The sequence below is a fragment of the Eleutherodactylus coqui genome, chromosome 1 (genome assembly GCF_035609145.1).
Source record: "Eleutherodactylus coqui strain aEleCoq1 chromosome 1, aEleCoq1.hap1, whole genome shotgun sequence".
In the NCBI taxonomy this organism is placed as follows: domain Eukaryota; kingdom Metazoa; phylum Chordata; class Amphibia; order Anura; family Eleutherodactylidae; genus Eleutherodactylus; species Eleutherodactylus coqui.
This window is the reverse complement of record NC_089837.1, coordinates 329,715,545-329,736,022: the sequence shown is the minus strand read 5'-3', so window position 1 is coordinate 329,736,022 and position 20,478 is coordinate 329,715,545. Positions and strand designations below refer to the sequence as shown.

The 20,478-nt window shown below is 44.3% G+C and overlaps 1 protein-coding gene across 2 annotated transcripts in view; it reads left to right on the top strand.

Annotated features, from left to right (window-relative positions):
• Positions 1-269: 269 nt before the first annotated feature.
• Positions 270-20,478, top strand: part of RASL10B (RAS like family 10 member B) — a 98,118-nt gene continuing 77,909 nt past the window's right edge. The window contains exon 1 of one of the 2 annotated variants that reach the window (XM_066592293.1): positions 270-315. The gene's annotated coding sequence lies outside the window, so the exon portion shown is untranslated. Of the gene's footprint in view, positions 316-2,816; positions 2,889-20,478 lie in introns of those variants that run through there. The other variant, XM_066592301.1, reaches the window with a different exon arrangement.

Genomic DNA, 20,478 nt, shown 5'->3' with positions numbered 1-20,478 from the left:
AACTGCCATCCAAGCAGTGTTGCCCAGCCACCATTGGCAATGCGACGAGAGGGCACTGTAATGTAATGATACCACTGCCAACATAGGAGGCGATGTGACCTTGGAGTAACTTGCCCTGACGCTTCCCATGTGCTCTCAGATGCTAACTAGTTGTCAGGAAAGCAGCGCCTCTATAGGACCCCGCGGAGCGCTAGTGGAGGCTTTTGAGACCACGCCCACTTGCCCGCCTCTTACTCGGGGGTGGGCGGAGACTCGGCTCAGATGGCTGAGGACACAGAGGCGGCAGGTGCAGCGGTGCTGATGTGACGGCTGCAGGTAAGAGCGGGCTTAACCCCTTCGTGCCCTGACAGAATGGAAGCATAGAGCAGGATTCGCGTGAGCTCATCCAGCAGTGGCTATGTATGTACTAGCTAGAGTGGCGCTTATTCTTGGGCGCTGCAGTGCGAGTAACCCTTGCGGTGCTGGAGGCACACATTGCCGCGCTGCGCTGGAGCAGGACATGTGCAGCTTGGTGTCGTTCTACCGAAGCTCCAGGATCGCTACAACCTTCATCATCGCCATCACTTGAGAACCTGCTGGGTGTCGTTGTCCTTCTCTTGCTACGTGCATGCGTATGCTGCCTGTATTGTTTACATGGGGCTGACATGGCATCGCAGATTGCTGTTATAGGGTCTGCTGCTGGCCCATGCTTGCTGATGAGCCTACAAGCCTCAGCTCATCCATACATTACAGATGATGTCCTGTGAGAAGGAGATTATATTATATCCTATCCAGTAGATCCATTTGTCTCACCAGATATCTACATTGTCTGTGGATGGCTGCCCCCATGGCAAAGTGTCACCTTATGAGATGTGGTGCCCCCACTCCTGGGGGGGGGGGGTCTCACTTATGATCATGATTAAATATACTTAAATTGATGTTCTGCAAGTGGGTGTGTTATGTGCACGAAAATACCTTCAGCAGCAAAATGGTTAAATACAATCGGGTAAAATTCTGGGTCCAGCAGAAGTCAATGCCCCTTTTCATGAGCTGCTAAGCTATACCATATCTTGTATTACAAAATCCTGAGCATGTAATGCTGTGACATAACCACATCACACTAAAGCACAGTGTAAGACAATTTAAGGGAAATGTTCAAATCGCTGCCCGTCTCGTGCTAGATATTCACCCACCCTACCAACCCCACGCAAGCAAGCCTTACAGTGTAATTCGACAGGAAGGTCAGCAAATTTGTCCCAAATTCTGTCAGTTCATCAGTGTTGCAGTTTTGGTCGTATGGTATACACAAGATCTTTAAAGGGGTTTAACCATAATAACAAATTAGACCCTCTCCGCAGAAGAGGGGATACCTTGCTGGGCGGTGGGAGTCTCATCACTGAGACCCCTGGCAATCTCAAGAACTGAACTCTTGTGTCCCGTTCTCCTGTTGCTGTGGGGTTGCTTCTTCCCCAGCAGTGATGTCACTCTGAATGGAGCGCTGGTTGAGCATGTGCGGTCAGCGCCCCATTAATTTCAGTGGGAGTGATGGAAATACCCGAGCGGGTGAGACTCCCACAGATCAGCAAGTTATCACCTATCCTGTGTATAGGGAATAACTTGTTCTGGTAAACCGTCTTTAAGGAGCCCTCACTGAAAGAAATTGAGTTAGGTCCAGGGATTGAGCCAGCTACTCTAGTGGCCCTTGTTGCCCTATCCGTCTTCCCTTTGAAATGCATGTCCAACCATTCTCTGCTACATAATGCATAATGTGGTGGAGCGCCGTCCTGCTGGAAGTAAACTCCAAAGACAATGGAGCGTTATATCTCCCAGACCCTGTATATTTCTCTTTTTATAGCATTTCTGGATATAACATGTATGCTCTCCACTATATCATTCTTCTATCTGCAGTAGGCGGTCAGTAATATTTTCTGTTGTCAAGTCCTAGGTCTGCTATAGTTATACAGTAAAAAATTGTGCATTACATTCTGAATGATCTCTTAATCTGATGTGATGTAGATGGTTAATGTAGCATTCTAACACTCTGCAGCAGCTGTGATCCAGTACAGTAATTAGTACATAAACCTTTCCATCTGAATATACATCAACATTCATTAATAATAATCTACACTCCTATCTGCAGCCATCATCACATGTCTATACAGCAACATATGAACGTGCTCATGTACATGTGTAGAGCTCTGCTTTAATCCTGGTTAAAAAGAATATTCAATGAAGAGGATGTGCTAATGATAAGTCAATGGATAAATCAGGTTACATGAGTTCATTTATGTAGCTTCCAAGAATGTCATTGTTTTTCTCATTAGTCAGACGTTTACAGTTATGTCGCTACACCTAATATGTTATTTCTATATTGCACATATGTAACACAGCCATAAACAGCAGTTACTACCATCCATATGTATTCCTTGCTAAAACCAAATAGTCCTGTGAAACCACATAAGGTTTTGTACCATTTTTAAAAAAATGAAGCAAAAAACCCTTGTTGAACTTTCCCAAAGAAACTCTGAGTTCCCTGTACGTGGTGCCTTTATGTAATACATGTAGTATGCTGTGTATCTACTATGTGCTTGTATTATGTAATCAGATTGCCCAAAATGAAACATTGACAAAGAAATACAAAATATTTACAGAATTCAGATTCCTGTGATTTCTCTCTGGACTTCATGCTGCCATGTGGCTGCTAGAATCCAGATGCAGTAATTAAAGTTTATTTGGTCATACTGTGAATGCTCACTATGATATATAATCTGCATTCTGGGCTGAGTAAGGAGATCTTTGCTATTCCGTACTCTGTCCAATGTCTTTATTGGATGAAAGTTCTGCGTACGAAGTCAGTGATTCACATGCTGACTGCTGGAGAGGAGCTGACTCACCACCAGGTTCTCCAGGTAAAAGAAGTCTGTGTAATTGCTCAGGTAGTATCCGCTGGTAAGACAATGAAGGTTTAGTGTCTTTCAGAGTGTATTTGAGTCGAAGTATTGCTATGAAGACACAGGGAGACAAAAGCAACTAAAGGATTCTGCAGCTACAGACTGCAGAGATTAAAAGCTGCATGCAGAACGGACTGCTGCCTTGCCTCTTTTTGGTTTCAGCGAAACAATATGTGCATGAATGGCAGTGATAGAAATGTATTGGTCCCTAATCACTGTACTGTAAGACAGTCTTCTTTCACCTCGCATAACTTGCTTGATCAAAAACTTAAATCTTCCCTGACAAGTTGTGCTATGGATCATAACATGCTGAACTGTGATCAATGAATAATTCACCTCCCATCCCTGTATTTAAAAGACAGAGCCTTGGCGCCGTCCCAGGGGGCCCATTGTTTCTCTGCTGCATCGGGTTATGCAGCGTGGTTGTCATCTATAAATGTTATGTTATGTATTGATCTATCAAGGACTGCTTACTTTATTATTTCTCTGAAGGTCTGCAAAAGGTGGACCTGTAGCAGACAAAACCTTTGGTTTCTATTCATTTAAAATGTAACCTTGAATATGTTCAGCCACTGCCCTCTGTACATCAGTGAGCTAACTCAAGCTATTGCCGCACATGGCAGGGGTTGCTAATGACTTGTCAGTTAAGACTTATTAATTTCTAAATCTTTTCCTGACAACATAGATTTTTTTTCACACTTGTCAGGGGTACTGTATAGCTAAATCCTCATGGACATTGGTGTAAAAGTTAAGCTTGGATGCCTATCCTTTCAAACTCTTCAAAACAACTTCACTTCACAGTTCACAGCCATAGCTCTAAACATACTGTATATAAGACAACTATTATAACACAACAGGCTTGGATACAGCAAATCATAGAAGGGTAGAGTTGGAAGGGACCTCTAGGGCCATCGGGTCCAACCCCCTGCTCAGTGCAGGATTCACTAAATCATCCCCAAAAAAATGTCTGTCCAGCCTTTGTTCGAAGACTTCCATTGAAGGAGAACAAGCCACCTCCCGTGGTAACCTGTTCCACTCATTGATCGCCCTCACTGTCAGACATTTTTTTTTTTAAATATCTAATCTGTGTCTCCTCCCTTTCAGTTTCATCCCATTGCTTCTAGTTTTTTTTTGTCCAAATGGGAATAGGGCTGATCCCTCTGCACTATGACAGCCCCTCAGATATTTGCAGACAGCTATTAAGTTTCCTCTGAGCCTTCTTTTTTGCAAGCTAAACCATCCCAGATCCTTTAACCGTTCCTCCCAGGACAAAATTTGCAGACCGCTCACCATCTTGGTAGGTCTACTCTGAACTTGCTCCAGTTTCTCGATGTCACCGTTAAACTGGGGACAGTATTCTAGATGAGGTCTCTGTTATCCACAACATAATAATTTCCCCATTGTTTCCACCACAAAATGATAATAGTAATAATAATCCTCTTTATTTGTATAGTGCCAACTTATTCCGCAGTGCTTACGAGCACGGGGGAACAGTGACAACACAACAAATTACGTGTGGTATACAGTCAGCTTGAAACAAATGGGTGGGGTTGATATAGGAGGTACAAGGGAGGGGGGAGATGAGGCATGGGAGAACACATACAGTCCAGGAATTACATGTGGAAATCAGTTATTAGGAAGAAAACTGGGTGGGGTGGTAAGGAGGTGCAGGAGTAGAGGTCATATTTGATAGGCAGGGTGGAAGGGAGCCATAGGGAGGGGTGGGGGACTAGGTCGGATTTGGTATGCCTCCTTGAAGAAGTGCATTTTTAACGCTCGTCTGAAGTTTTGTGCATCAGTGATTGTCCGGATCACTTAGGGTAGAGCGTTAAAGAGGATGGGTGCTGCTCTGGTGAAGCCCTGGAGGCGAGCATGTGAGGTTCGTATTAGAGGGGTGTTTAGTCGGAGTGTGTGGCGTACAGACAGGAGGGAAGCGATGAACAGTGGTGCGGCGCCATGGAGAGCTTTCTGAGTGGGGTGAGGAGTTAAAATTTAGTTCTGCAGTGGATGGGCAGCCAATGCAGTGACTGGCATAGTATAGGGGCGTCTGAGTGACGGCTGGATAGGAAGATGAGGCTAGCTGCTGCATTTAGTATGGATTGGAGAGGGGAGAGTCTGGTGCGGGGAAGGGCGATGAGCAGCGAGTTGCAGTAGTCGAGTCGGGAGTGGATGAGGGCGACAACGAGTGTCTTTAGTGTGTCCATGGTGAGGAATGGCCAGATTTTAGCAATAAATCTGAGGTGCAGGTGCCACATTCCGGACAGAGATTGGATGTGGGCGGTAAAGTAGAGATCAGAGTCCAGTAACATTTCCTTTGTACCTTTGCTGTAAAATATTACCCTCTTTTGTGCCCCCATGAAGTGGTAGCTGCCCTCTTTGTGCTTATACACAGCAAAAATGTCTTCCTTTATGCTCCCCACAAAGTAATAATGCCCTGCTTGTGTCCCACAGTAGGGCCTCCCTTACACACCTGTTTTTTTCAGTGCTTAGCTGTCAGAGGCTCCCATTATTTTCAGTGGAGCCTCAGACGGCCGCTTGATCGCTGCGATTTCCACTGCTGTGATCTTTGTGTGGAGTCTGTTATATTTTGGACGTTTAGCGCACCTCATCATTGAGGTATGCTAAACTCCGCTATCGGCCGCAGGGAGGTCTAAGTGTCTGTATTTTTTTTTTTCTCTCACACAGTAGTAATACCCACTTTGTGCACTAAAGTAATAAGCTCCCTTTGTGCACCTGACAAAGTAACAATGTTCCTCAAAGTAATGTTTGTCCATCTGTGTCCTCCAAAATAATATTGATTTCTCTATACCTCACTGAGATCCGTTTTTACTCTAAAGTAATAGTGCATCCCCCAATAATGGTGCACCTCCGAGCCTCTAATTTCCTCCCCCCAATAACATAGTGATCCTCTGTGCTCCTGTTGTACCTCCCAAATAATAATGAGGCTTCGTACTTCTACTTCCCCCTACCCTAAAGTAATAGTGGTCCTCCATATCGTTGCTTCCCCATTCCCCAGTAATACTGGTCCTATGAGCTTCTGCTTCTTCTATCTCCAGTGATAATAGTGCAGTATGCCCCTGCTTCCCCCTAGTGGTTCACTGTGCCACCACTTTATATGGCAGTGATACCTGAAGAACATTCTCGTTCCTCACACAGTGTGACGCTGGTGCACAGCATTGTTTGTGACCTGCCTCCTCTTAAACCCTAGCGGAACCAAAGAGGAACAGTCAGGGGAAGACGATACAAGATGTGCACAGTACCGTCTCCCACCGTCAGCAGCGCACTGAAGAACATGTGACGAACAGGAGTGTACACTATTATTGTGGTAAAGGGAGGTCTCTGTGCCCCCCAGGCTTAACCTTTTGCAATCCAATTTTGGATTCAGGATTTCCTAGGGGGCTTCCTCTTTCTGCTATTTTACAATGGCGCCATATGCTGGCTAGAGCCAGTACTGCAGTATGTGACATGCCAGAGAAGCCCCCGACAACAGAGCGGCCAGCAACATACAGTAAGAATACCCTGCCGGATGTCTTCCAACATCAGAGCTGTACAGCCCTCAATCAGAATCTTGGGAGACGTCAGACAGTGGATTCAAAAGGGTTAGGGGTCCAGTTGCAATTGTGACCGCTGTGACTCCTATAGCTTTGCCACTGGAATTTGTTGTAATGCCAGTATTTTGGCATAACTCATTGTCTACTATATATTTCGATGTGATACACCACATTAGATATTCTTTTTATTTATTGACCTGGAAGTGCATGCATACCTTGGAGTACTAGCATAGCGCTGTGTGGACTGGTGGGCAGGTGCTCCAGGTTCTGGATGTCGCGGTGTGTGTGCTGTAACATGACTCTGTTTTACACAGGATATTCATATAGAGAGCTAGTGCAATGAACTGAATATTTGCTCCAGGTGAAGGTAGCTTAGCTACAACTGCCCTAGAGGCTAGGTAATGCAGCAGATTTGAGGCTTGTGCCAATTTATGCAGTTGTTATCCTCTTCTTCACCTTATCTCTCACTTTGCCTCTTTTTCTTTCATTTTTTTTCTCTTTACTCTGTAGAACATGTCTTGAAGAGTAATACTGCCAGAGCTGTGGAGTTGATAAGCCAAACCTCCGACTCCTGAAATTACCCAGACTCCGACTCCTTCATATATGACTCATGTTAAAGTGATAAATTTACTGTATTAAAATGGTAACATCATGCTTTTCATCATCATTATGATAAAATAAGCTATTTAGAACATAAAATATATTTATTGGAATACAATTTCAGAACACAAAACCTTTCTAAATTGTAAATCTGCAATACACTATGCAGAATTTGTTATACATTTCCTTTCAATGCAGAATTTTTTTTTTTGCATATTTCATTTCATAGGAATTTAGGAAAGTTTTTTTGAATTGTCCTATAAATGTTCTTTTTGTTTAATAGAACATATATTTATAGCACAGTTCAAAACTTTCCTATGAAAGGAAATATGCAAAAAATTCTGCATTGAATTAATTATACCAGATTTATAATATACATATTTTTAGAAGTTGGTATTTTTCAACTGACTCCGCCTCCATCAAAATGGGACTCTAACTCCAATTCCAACTCCACAGCTCTGAATATTGCGCTGGTAGTTTATGTCTGTAGTTTCAGTAAATCAAAAAATAGCACAATTATATGTGTCTGTGACAAATATTCAAGACCTGACCTGTTGGGTTTCTTTAGGACAGGACTTTAAACACTGCTTTAGTTCATTCAGGTGTGCTGTTTCTAGCAAGACTGACTACGTGAAAGTGAAGTCCTATCTAAGGGTGGCTTTATACAGGACAACTATCATCCGAAAAATTGCTTAAACAGGCACTGAGCAAGAAATTGATCCCCAAAACAAAGCAGCTAGTAAGTTCTCACTCAGTCAGTATAAACAGCTGTTCATCTTTGCCAGTTTTCACACAGTGAATGGAGGAATGTAGTGAATGAAGGCGGGTAGAGATCTCCAGTACGCTCCACCTCCATTCTTTGAACGATCAGTCATTATATAAACAGTGAAGACTGTAGGTAGGTAAATATGAAAAGATCTGCAGCAATCCAAGTGGATATAGACATATATTAAATGGGTTGTAGCAAGATTACAAGTTAGCTCCCATCCTCAGGGGAATGGGGATAACTTGCTAATCGGGGGGGGGGGGGTCTCACTGCTAAGATCCCCTCCAATTTCCAGAATGGGACTCCCGTGTCTCATTCTGTCTGACACACAGTGATGTTAGCATGAAGGAGGTGCTGGCTGAGTATGCACGGTTGGCGCTCTATTCTTTTCAATGGGGCTTACGGAAATACCCAAGTGGGTGCTGTTCGGGTATCTCTACAGCCACATTGAAAGTATATGTAGTGCTGGTGCCCTTGCGTATCTAGTGCTTCATTCAGGCTCAGGGGACTTAGGACCCCTAATATCAAGATCGGCAGGGGTTTTTGCAGTGAGACCTCCACTGATCCGCAAGTTATGCCCTATCCTTTGGAGATGTTGAATTTCAATGCCCAATCCTTTTGTTCCCCGGGAAATAAGCTGGTGTCAAGGTACTGGTATATCTTGTCTCCACCGGAGCTAGGGGCTGACCTGCCTTTGTTGGAGTTTACGCCCCCTGTCATGCCCCTAGCTTCCGATAGGCTGCTGGTGTGTGTGGTATCCCATCCTCACAGCTTAGGACTCCATGGATTCTTGTATCTGCAAGACAGCGCTGGCGCCTGACACCGGGCACCCACTAGTGGTGGGGGCAGCAGAAGATAGCGGGAGAGAGACTGCCCCCACACCTGTAGGGGGAAAAAGAAGTGGACATCTGTGAGGTCACTCCTGCCGTGACAAAGCATCACAAGTGAGGGCAGAGAAAAGCAGCCGTCCAGGAGCTTCAGGAAAGGCAGAGAGGAGCAGTCTAGCAGCGACATGTGTGAGAGCAGCGTCGGCGGGGATTCCGGCAGGAGAACACATGTCAGCGCTTCTCGGGGGATCGTCGGCGTACCCAGTGGCAGGCGTGGATAGGACTGGAGCGCCGGAGCATGGAGGGGAAACCCCGGGGAGACAGTTGACGGAGCGAGGACCACCGGAGCATGGATGGAGGGGGAGCCCAGGGAAGACAGGTGATGAAGCAAGGAGCGCCGGAACATGTAGGGGGAGACTAGTCACAGCAGGCATGGGAGAGGGGGCCTGGCTTCAGTGGCGATGACAGCATGGCATCCAGAAGGCGGTGAGTGGACATGCCACCCCGCCAGGGGAAGAGAGTGACAGGGTCGGCAGAACTGGAGATTGCAGTCCAGCCGGGAGCGTACATGCCAGAGGGGCGTCTACTGCTGTCAGCCTGGCCCTTCCCTACTACTCTAAAGGACAAACCCTTGTCTCCACCCACAGTTCTGGTGGAGGCAAGATACACCAGTAGCGGTGTCAGAGTTGTCTGATTGCATCTTATCTCCCTAAACACATGAACCTTCATGTGTATGGAGCAGCCAGGAAGAACAGCTGTCAGCTGAATTGTCCAGAGGTTGGTGAATGTAAATGGGCAACTTAAGTAGTTCGACCAAAAGTGATTTATTTGCTTTTTTAACATTAAGGGTGGCTTGATGCAACTATCAAAGGGTCCCGTTTGTCAACACTGGATGGGTCTGCTGTGGTTTTTCCACAGCAAAAATTCTGAAAATCTGCAGCTGTAAAAATGACACCAGATGCTGTGGAATTCATAGTCTAATTGCTGTGGGTTTGTATTTTTTATGCAATGTGTAGATGAGATTTGTTTAAATCTCCTCCACTTTACTGTTACTATAAATGTTGCAGATTTTCTGCATGGGGAAATCTGCAATCGACCCGTCCCATGTAGACATACCAAAAAGAAAAATTTTGTTGCTCATAGTTACCAATCACAAGGGCAACATGTCTCGTTCAAGAACACTTTAAGAAATGAAAACTGCACTGTGATTGGTTGCTATGGGAAACAAAGCTATTTCAATAATTTGGCCCTTATTCTAGAAACTGATAATCAGAATAGCCAAGTCAGATTTTTTTTTCAAATTTGTATTTTAGATATACCTAAAATGTGCCCATTTTCCTTTGCGCTACTGATATATATTTGTATGCACAAAACAGCCATTTTACTTGTTGGAGTATCATGTTGGTATACAAAAGCAGCTCCCAGCAGGAGTGAGAACAGCTATGCTCTGTATCTCAAGGAGGCTGACACAGCATGTAACAAGCTTGTGAGGAAAACTTTTGTCATGTACAATGCAAGTGTACATATCCTGCAAATGCACATTATTAGCTCAATGCCAATTTCTGATTTTCTGAAATGCACTTCATGTGACTTTAGAGAAAAGATATGAATAATGTTGCAAAGCTATAAGCTAAATATATGCACTTTCCTACGCAAAAGTTTGGAGTCACAAAATGAATCCTATATTACCAGCAATTATAGCTGCAGATTTTTGACATTTGGCATAGTCCGTTTATATTCCTATAGGTTTGGCTTAACCCCCCCCCCCCTTTTTTCCCCAAATATTTTAGTCACTTTCTAAGTATTAAGGAACCGTTTATTTCAATAAGATTTTATAGCCTAATAATTAACAATAGATTCATACCATAGGCTATCTATCTAAGACCACATTTATCTATAAAATGTAATAAGACAAATATTCATCCTACGTTCAATATAAAACGTTAATACAATCAAGGCTCCTTCTAAAAAGGAAGAAAACACAAGGTCTAAAGGGGGAAAGAACTAGTGGTAAACAAGGGGAAAAACATCAAATCAACTTATCTCATTCATACGTAGACTGGGGGGACTCTACTAAACCTTTGGCAAGCTCTCATCCCAATAAAACGAATTGAAACGCTTTGCTGGCTTTACATTGTGGGTAGGCCACAACTTTATTAACAAACTATTTTAATCATCCACTTTTCTCCTTTCCATGCTTCTTGAAAATCTGACTTGATGAAAACTTGAAAATTGTAGAACCAAAACATCAAAAAAACTGGCGTGAGAAAGCCCCAGAATGGGCCTGAACAGCCACCTTCTACTCCATTGCTGGCATGGAAAGTCCTGAAATTACGCTGCACTGCATCCCCCACCTGCCAGTAAAAAAGCCGCCTAAACCCTATCCTGTAACCTTGATAAAAAAGTGTCTATACCGATGTCGCTAAGGTATACCCCATCACTCCTGAGCATTCCCCGCTCTCTTCTCTCTAGCTCCCAATGCCGTATGTCCCCCCCCCCCCCCAAGGACTGTACATACTTAGAAATTTTAAAGTTTACGCTCTTTCTAACCCTTTCAATGGCTTCTATGTCCCTGGCCCCCTCCAAACCCTTCTTGCTTCTATATCTGACCAGACTATAACCATGTTTTAAAAAAAACTTTTGACAACTAAGCAGGTCCTCCTTCATCAATGCTGTAAGTTCCCCCACATTCACCTTACCAAGGTCGTTTCCTCCTGTGTGGTTGAGTCCAGCTGCTGATTTTCAGCACTTCATGGAGCAGCCTGGTCCACTGCAGTCCTCCTGACCCCGTTCCACCGGACCTGCACGTTCTTTAGCCCCAGGTCTGCTCCAATTGGCCTGGCCCACGCTCTTTTTTTCAGCCCAATATATGTATGAGTGGCTTACCAACCAGACCGTCCAATCAGAATCTGTCGTAAAGGAAAACCAAAACCAAGAAAACAAAAAGGGGAGAGAATGAAATAGTGATAACACTTAAAACCGAAAGCTCCCACTATAGAACTCTCAAATCTGGCCTGATGTATGACCGATACACCTCAGATTTCCATCTACCAACTCGTTTGACTTCCTTTCCTTTTAGACCGCAAGCAAAAGCCGACGTTGCTGCGCCTATTCTGAGCGAGTGCATACCAAACTCGCTCGGCATAAGGCCTAGCTTCCTCAGACACGACCGCATAACCGCCGCAACCTGAAATTCTGTAACCGGAGAACCCGACGCGTGCGCTAATAACGTGCCCGTCCCGCTATGCTTTGCCATGAAACTACTGGTTAATTGGACCAGGCACCATTGAAACCCCAAGGCCCCTATCCGCAGCCATTCCCCTGCACCGTACACGTCTGTTTTTGACTTACGAATGCAAATTTTTAGGCCGTCGTTGTCAACTGGAACATCCGAAAAAAGGATCCCTCCAGGCTTTTGACCAACTCTCAAGATCTGAGGGCCGCAAAAAACGCCAATGAAAAAACTAACCGAAAAAGCACCGTCTCCACCTCATCCACGCAGAATACCTCCAAAATTTTTAAGATTGGGCAAAGCAATTCAAACGTGATAGGGTGCCTGCTGTCACGAACACCCCTCTCTTTCTTCCAGCCCTTGAGGATTTGACTAAAAACGAAATCCTTAGTGACAGCCCACACGCCGTGGAGTCGCAACAAAAACGCAATGGCCGAAATGTATTTTCTTGCCACGGCCGCCAGTGCCCCTTTTTTGCGTAAACCTGCCAGTGTGCTTAGGGTTACTGACCGTGCCCGCTCCCCTTCTGGAAAAATCCCCCCGGCAGCCGCGAGCTATTCCGCCCAACTGCTGTTATAACTAGAGACGAGAGAGCACCCAAATGCTCGAGTACGCGTTATTCGAGTTGAGCTTTTCGGAAAATTCGAGAGCTCTACTCGAGTAACAAACCCCATTGACTACAATGGGAGACTCAAGCATTTTTGTATGTGGGACGCCGAGTCCCGAGCTTTTTTTTTTTTTTTTTACTTGGTTTCTTTCTATCTTGAACACGGCTTGATGCTCGTTCGAGTAACGAGCACCATAGAGTACGCTAATACTTGGAACGATCATCAAGTTCGGCAGAGTACGTTCGCTCAACTCTAGTTATAACGCTTCCAAGTTGATTCCGCTACTTACGTCCGTACCAAGGCTAGGAGCTCTCTTCTATCATCTCCCATAAGAAAGCAGGGCAACATACCCCTTCGACGTCCGCCGTCGGGTGCAGCTCCCTGAAATTCTCAATCTGAAATCGAGAAAGAGCGTCAGCCATCCTGTTCTGATATCCTGGGGCATGTCTAGCCTTGAACTTTACATTGTATTGCAAGCATCGTAGGACCAAATGGCATAACGCCGCCAGCACCAACAAGGAGGAGGCCGATTGTTTATTCACTACCTGCACCACCGTCTCATTATCTGACCAAAAACAGAAGCTCCTGTTTGCCAGACTTGCGCCCTACACCTCCATGGCGACCATGAGGGGAAAAATCTCCAGCAGCGCAATGTTTTTTACCCATTGCCTCTCAAACCAAGCCCTCAGCATGGAGCACCGCACCAGCTGTCCCCAAAAATCACGCCAAAACCCCACGATCCAGACGGATTTGCGAAAAGACATAGCTCCCTACTTCCCACCTCTTCGGCTTGGCAAATGACCTGCCTGTTAAAAGTTTTGAGGAAAACATTCCACATATGCAGGTCCGCCGCATCGCCCGGACAAAGTAATGCAGCTCGCTTGCCTCTCTCGTCGCTAGGGACAGGCGTCGAGCAAAGGCTCGGGCCCATTGGAATGACTCGACACGCGAAATTTAGGAGCCATAGGAGCATCTGCATCTGATGCAGTGTAACATTCCATGAACTGGGGATCGTCTCCACTGTTTGCCACAACCGTGTGATTTTTATTTTTTTATTTTTATTTTTTTATTTTTTTATTCTTATGTAGACAAAAAACCATGCTCTGTGAATCGATTTCGATGCCTAAGAAAACCAAACGCGATGACGTGCCAACCGTTTTCTCTGCTGATAGCGAGACCCCCGCTTTCTGCATTAACAATCGAAAAGAGGTTAGTAAAAAACCACAAACTCCAGACTCCGGAGGCCCAATGAACAAAAAAATCATTCAAATAGTGTAACACTGACGTAATGCCCGTCTCGTATATAAGCGTCCACTCCAGAAAGGAGCTGAACAATTCAAAATAGTAGCACGAGATCGAGCACCCCATGGGCAAACACATATCCACGAAGTATTGGCCTTCTACGCGGCAGCCCAATAAGTGGAAACAATCGGGATGCACCGGTAGCAAGCAGAACGCCGATTCAATACATGCTTTCGGCAAATGGGCACCGACACCCGCCTGCCGAACCAGAAAAACGGCCTGATCGAAAGAAGCATACAAGACTGCCGCCTGCTCCTTGGAAATCCCGTCGTTGACCGAATCACCCACCAGGAAGGAGAAGGGATGGATAAGCCGATACTTGGCTGGTTCCTTCTTCGGGACCAGGCCCAAAGGTGAAACCCGCAAATTCTCGTAAATTGATAAAGTAGAAAATGATAAAGTAGAACGCGGAGCCCGGGCACCTGCCGCCCGGTTGCGAAGCCTATCGCCTCTGGGCACCGCTTTGGCGCGCCCGTGATTGTCGAAAAACGTGCTCCTCCGACCTTGTCTGCTGCCCGCTATCGCTGCTGACAAAGAAGAACTCGCAGCCCTGAAAGCTCTCCTATAAGATCTAGGGCTACCTGAAACAACTAGCTGCCTGCCCTCAGCTAGCACCTTGTCCCCCTCCCCCCCCCCCCGATGCTTCCGAGCCTGCTGCGCTAGTCCCTAAACTGCAACCTGCCAAAAATAGTTCCCCTCCACCCTCCTGCCTTCAGAAAGCCCGAGGGGCCCCTCCCCTAAAAAAAACCCTGCTGACCCACCCTTGCGATAAGCCTGGCCTGGCCCCCGCACTGCCAGCTCCTCTGCTGCATCCCAGGTAATGCCAGGTGTTTTTGTATCAAAAATGTCTTGCATCAAAAGAATGGGGTTCATATTCGTGCATCTCGCAAACTCACAAATTTCACACAGAATTCTCAACCGTGTGAAACTGGCCTAAGTGTTTGATTAGTCGCATTTTTTAGCCAAGCTGTACACAATGTGAATGTGGACGTATTACGCAACCAGTCCACCGATACTTGCAGCAAGTGGCTATAATATATTTTCTAATATTAGGCACATTCAAACCTCTATTTGCTCTGCTTTAATAATAGAAGCTTCTGCGCATAAGAAAGAAAGTGAGATGTAGAAGGTGTCTTGCACCTATTGTCCTAGGAAGGAAGGTCCAGTTCCGAGCCAGAGTCTGGATGAAATGCAACTTTCTAACACAAGTCTAAATTTGTGTCAAAGTATTGAACTCCTTCCAATCACTTTCTGGTATTAAAAGAAACTGTGTAGTAAAAGACAACTGTCCCAGCAAGGACACATTAACAAGCAGCCAGTTTGCAGTGTGTCTTAACTCGTATAATATGCTTGGTCCTTGCAATGTCCTGTCAGACTCATTTCGCTAACTAGCACACATATTTGGAGAGTTGCCTAGTGTGGCGCAGAATAAATCTTTCTGCATGCCATTTTTAAGCTCCCAATCAAAGAAAAATGACCTTGCCAATAATCTGAAGTTATGCACCTGGTCTGTCAATGAAAGTAATAGGCGTTGTAAATTCTCTTTTCCATGGCAGCATAGTCACAAGGAACATACAATGTGACAGCAGAAAAAAATGTTAGCTTGTAGATTAGCGTTCTCACAGAAGCCCATTAACAAAGTGGCTCAAATTATAGGTCTTCTACCAAAATTGTGTTATGATATCATATTAAATGTATGTGATGGTTTTATAATTAGTTCTAAACTGCTGCTTGAATAGAAATGAACTGACCTATGCTGTACTGTGAGCTTGGCAGTTGGAAGTATTTCGGATTCTTTCAAGCAATTACCATTATGTGAAATACCCAGACTCCTGAACAACTTTAGATGATATGACCTGTAATGTTTAAACAATCACGATGGGAACAATTTCATTAAAAAGTGGTTTAAGGGTTTATACATTTCATTTGTATTAAAGGACAATTAAATATGTAACAGAGGTTATCACACAGAAAAGATCTAATAGAAGCATAGAAAATTGACAACAGAAAAAGACCCCCTGGTCCATCCAGTCTGCCATTTATATTATTCCCTATTTAGCTTTCTCTAAGGATAGGTCTATGCTTACCCCTGGCAGCTTGAATTCATTTATTGTTGATTTTGCAACCACATCTACTGGACGTTTGTTCCAAGCATTTACCTCTTTCAATAAAATAATATTCTGACATTGCTTTTGACTAGAGATGAGCGAGCGTACTCGTTTAGGCAAATTGCTCGAGTGAGTATTGCCATTTTCGAGTACATGCCTGCTCGTCCGAAAAGATTCGGGGACCGGCAGGGGTGAGCGGTGAGTTGCAGGAGTGAGCATGAGGGAGGGGGGGGGGAAAGAGATCTCCCCTCCCCCCCCCCCCCCGAATCTTTTCAGGCAAGCAGGCATGTACTCAAAAATGCCCATACTTTCCCTTAACGAGTACGCTCGCTCATCTCTACTTTTGACCCCCCCCCCACCCCTCAACTAATCTCAAACCGTGCCCCCTTCTTTTACTTTCCCTCTTAATTCCTATTTACACATGTAACATATGTAAAAGTCTCTATATCGCCCCTCTACCTTCATTCCTCCAGGCTGTACAAATTTCAGTTCTCTAAGTCTTTCTTGATTATACATTTTGTTCTTCAGACCTTCCACCGTCTTTGGACTTGTTCTATTTTATGATTGTTCAGTTCTGGAGAGCTGATCTATAGGTGGACACAGTGTTTCAGATGTGGTCTCACCAGAGCTCTATACAGCAGGATCACAATCTCACCCTTTCTACTGGTTATACCTCTAGCTATGCAGCTGAGCATCCTACTTGCTTTCCCTGCTCTTACCACATTGTCAACTTATTTTGAGGCAATTAGAAATCAGAGCCCCCAAATCCTTCTCATCTGAAGTGTTGGATAACACAGGACAGCCAATAGGATAATCAGTCAAAGGATTTTTTCTTCCAAAGTGTATTTTATATTTGGAAACCCTGAACTGCTGCTTCCATTGTTTTGACCATTTTATCAAACAAAGCCAATTCGTTCTCCAGGTTTAAGACCCCACCTGGAGTATCAACCCTATTGCACACTTTTGTATCGGCAAACAAACCGTATCTATTTAACCTTCTCCTATGCCACTTGCCAGCATATTAAAATGAACAGGACTGTGGATAAATAATTGTATTCACCACTTTTAATTCATTCCTGTTCAGAATACAGCAGCAGAAGCCTTTATAGAAGTAGGCATGCCTAGCATGTGGCTCTATGTAGCATGGCGCCATTTTTTTCTGATGGATTCTGTATAAACTCAAAGTATGGCTCTATTATATAGATCTGCAGCCCAACTCTGCGTAAGACCTCAAAATGTGTTAAAGCTTGGGTTTTCTTCCATGCAGGAAGAACTGATCATGACACATCTGTTTCCACATCTTTATCGCTAGGATATGATATCCTTGTTAAAAGAAACCTGTGACCTCCAAACAGCGGGTGTCTAATGCATCCCTATGAGGCGCGGATATGTGTGCACGAAAAACGCTGCGGATTTTAAATCCGAATTTGCCCGTGGACATGAGGCCATAGTCTTCCACAGTGCACATGTCTGAAGCTCTCAGACACACACACCACACCCTGCTCTGCAGACTGACTCCTTTTGCATCTAGCAAGTTCCTGAGCTCCACCTGGTTCCTTGGCTCAGGTGAAAACCTGTGCTGGAGAGAGTATGCGAGGCCTACATGACCTAGCTGAGCTACCTCTGTGACACATACCTTCCAACCCTGACTTCTCCTTTCACCCTGCTACTATATATATATATATATATATATATATATATATATATATATATATATATATATATATATATATATATATATATATATATATATATATATATATGTATATAAAATAGAAAAGGGTATCCACAATCTCCTTGTTGCCTCCCCAAATGGCATCATATCTTAATTTTATAGTGTTTTAAGGTGACAGGTTCCCTTTAGGCTGGATTCAGACAAACGTATATCGGCTCGGTTTTCACGCCGAGCCGATATATGTCATCTCTCTCTGCAGGGAGGGGGGGAGCCTGGAAGAGCCAGGAACAGTGTTCTGAGCTCCCGCCCCCTCTCTGCCTCCTCTCCGCCCCTCTGCACTATTTGCAATGGGGAGAGGCGGGACGGGGGCAGGGCTAATTGGTGTAATTTAGCCCCGCCCCGCCTCCTTTCATTGTAAATAGTGGAGAGGAGGCAGAGAGGGGGCGGTAGCTCAGTTCCTGCTCCTGGCTCTTCCATCCTCCCCCCGCCCCCCCCCCCCCCTGTAGATGAGGACACCGTATATCGGCTTGGCGTGAAAACCGAGCCGATATACGTTCGTCTGAATCGAGGCTTAATCTGTTGGGGTCTGACTTCCAAGACCCCCAACAAATGCTCCAAATGAAAGAGCTGCAGAGCTAGTTTAGTTCTACTACTCCTTCAAAGTTTCGCCTCCACAGTGGGTGATCTGGGTTTGACGTCGGGGACTTCTGGAAACTCTTGGGATTGATGGTGATCAAACTCATTTATATTAATGTACTGGCAATAATGAGATTAGTGATTGCAAAAAGAAGCTGATGTAAACTGATCCTATAGCTGCAGTGAATTTAGCCTGAGCTTGTACACATGGGATTTTGGTGTTTTTTCCCCTCCTCTGTGCACAGAATTCTCTTGAATGAAAGTTCCTTTTGAAACTATATTGTAGAAAATAGCAGAAAAATAAGGTATTTTTGGAATTGTTCAGATTCATAGGCATGGGTATGATCAAAGTCTACTGTAGAGTTGTAGTGGGATTTTAAGTTTACTTCTATTTCCCTCAGGAAGACTTTTAAGTGTTTTTTGTTTTGTTTTTGTGTTTTTTTGTTGGCTCCTATTCTGGACCCAATCTACTCGGTGAACAAAGCTATAGATGTTCTAGATGTATAAAAATGTAGAAAAAGATTGTAGTTGCAGTCTGTTTGGTAAGGTATATAAAGTTACATTAAGACATACATTTGTTAGCAGCTATTTTAGTTTTTTTCTAGTTGTATATGTATTTTTTTTACTATTCATTGTAGCTTTCGTTCTCTTTACAATGTGGACATATAGATCTGGTTAATCATGGAATGACAATACGGCCACATGGACATTACTATAGAATACTGGGAATGTTGAGTTTATGGACTTGGTTTAGCTGAAACTGTTTTCCTCTTGGGCTTGAAGTCTCTGGAGGACAGGTACGTATGGGGTCAAAAGAACTGGATTGTTAGGTCTAAATTTTGTAAACTACTGCAAGTCCCTGCTCCAGTCATGAGAGAATATTTCCTAGTCACCATGGAAACTGGGTAACTGCAGTTGGCCAGCTCTCATTAAAACTATAAAACAAGTGCTATTTTTTAACATCATGTTTTTTGAAGAATACACAATCGGAGATGGGCCTGAATACAAAATCAAATGCATTATATGACGGTATTATTTATAAGCACGGCATTCACAAAGTTTTTTTTTTCTCTTTTTGGATTACACAATTCAGCTCATATTAGCCAGTCAAAGTTGCGTAATCTGCTTGCGGGGAAAAAAAACCTATGTTCTTTTTTACCTCCGAATCTGTGGCATAGAGCCCGTTGTGGCTGAGAGTTCCTGAGTCATCGCTAAGCGATGGTGTGGTAAATTTAAACTAACAGGAAAAAAGTGTACTGCGTGTGAACATGGCCATATATAGGGTCACGGCCAGGCTCACAGCTGGAATCTGCTGTGGGCCTCTGCAAGCAGATTGTGCATACGGCTGTGTGAGTCCGGACTTGGTCCTACAGACCTCTAGTCAATGTTTAGAAGACTTTCTACTATTTCATATTACTTGTCGAGCATATTGTGGACTTGGTTGTCCTGCGTGGAACATAAAGGTCACCTGCACACGGGCAGATTTTTGCTGTGGAATCGCAAATCAATTGCGATTTCCGCTAGTGGAGGAAAAATTGTAGCATGCTCTATTTTTGCGCGGATTCCACGGAAATATTGTGGATACCCACGTCATCGCCTAGTGTTGGCGTAGGGAAAAAAAAAGTTGAAAAAAAAATCTATACTGCACATGTCCAATGACTCGCCGTCCGCAACATCCGCAATACAGATAATGAAGAAAGATGGGTATACAGGGTCGCCGGCTGTGGTCAGAGCCAGAATCCACTGTGCGAATCGGCATGTGATACCCGGCTCTGCCGTGTGCAGGTGGCCAAGCTGTTGGAAATGAATAGCGGTCTGTATCATGACAACTACCTACTAAGTAGTATTCCCTTCCTATTTTAATGTGAAATACTGTGTACAATGCATCTGTATGTAACATATTAACTACTGAAAAAAGAGCCATAAACCATTTCAGTACATTTTTAGAAGCTGCATTATGTTTTAGAGCTTGGCAGATGACAATTCAGAAAAACTAGGGCAAACCGACTAAAATGCTGCTACACAAGTAATCCTCTTATATTTTTCCGCTGTGTTATGTGGAGTTGGCCGCAACACAAAAGGTTGATTGAAGGATAAATAGACAACATTAGTGGTTGTATTTATGAAAGAATTCTGATGTTCTCAGCTGCGTTCAAGAGAAGTATTGCTGACAGAACAAACATTCACAACATCTTTAAGAATGTAAATACTTATGATCTGGGGATAGCTGGAGATGTCTCCGA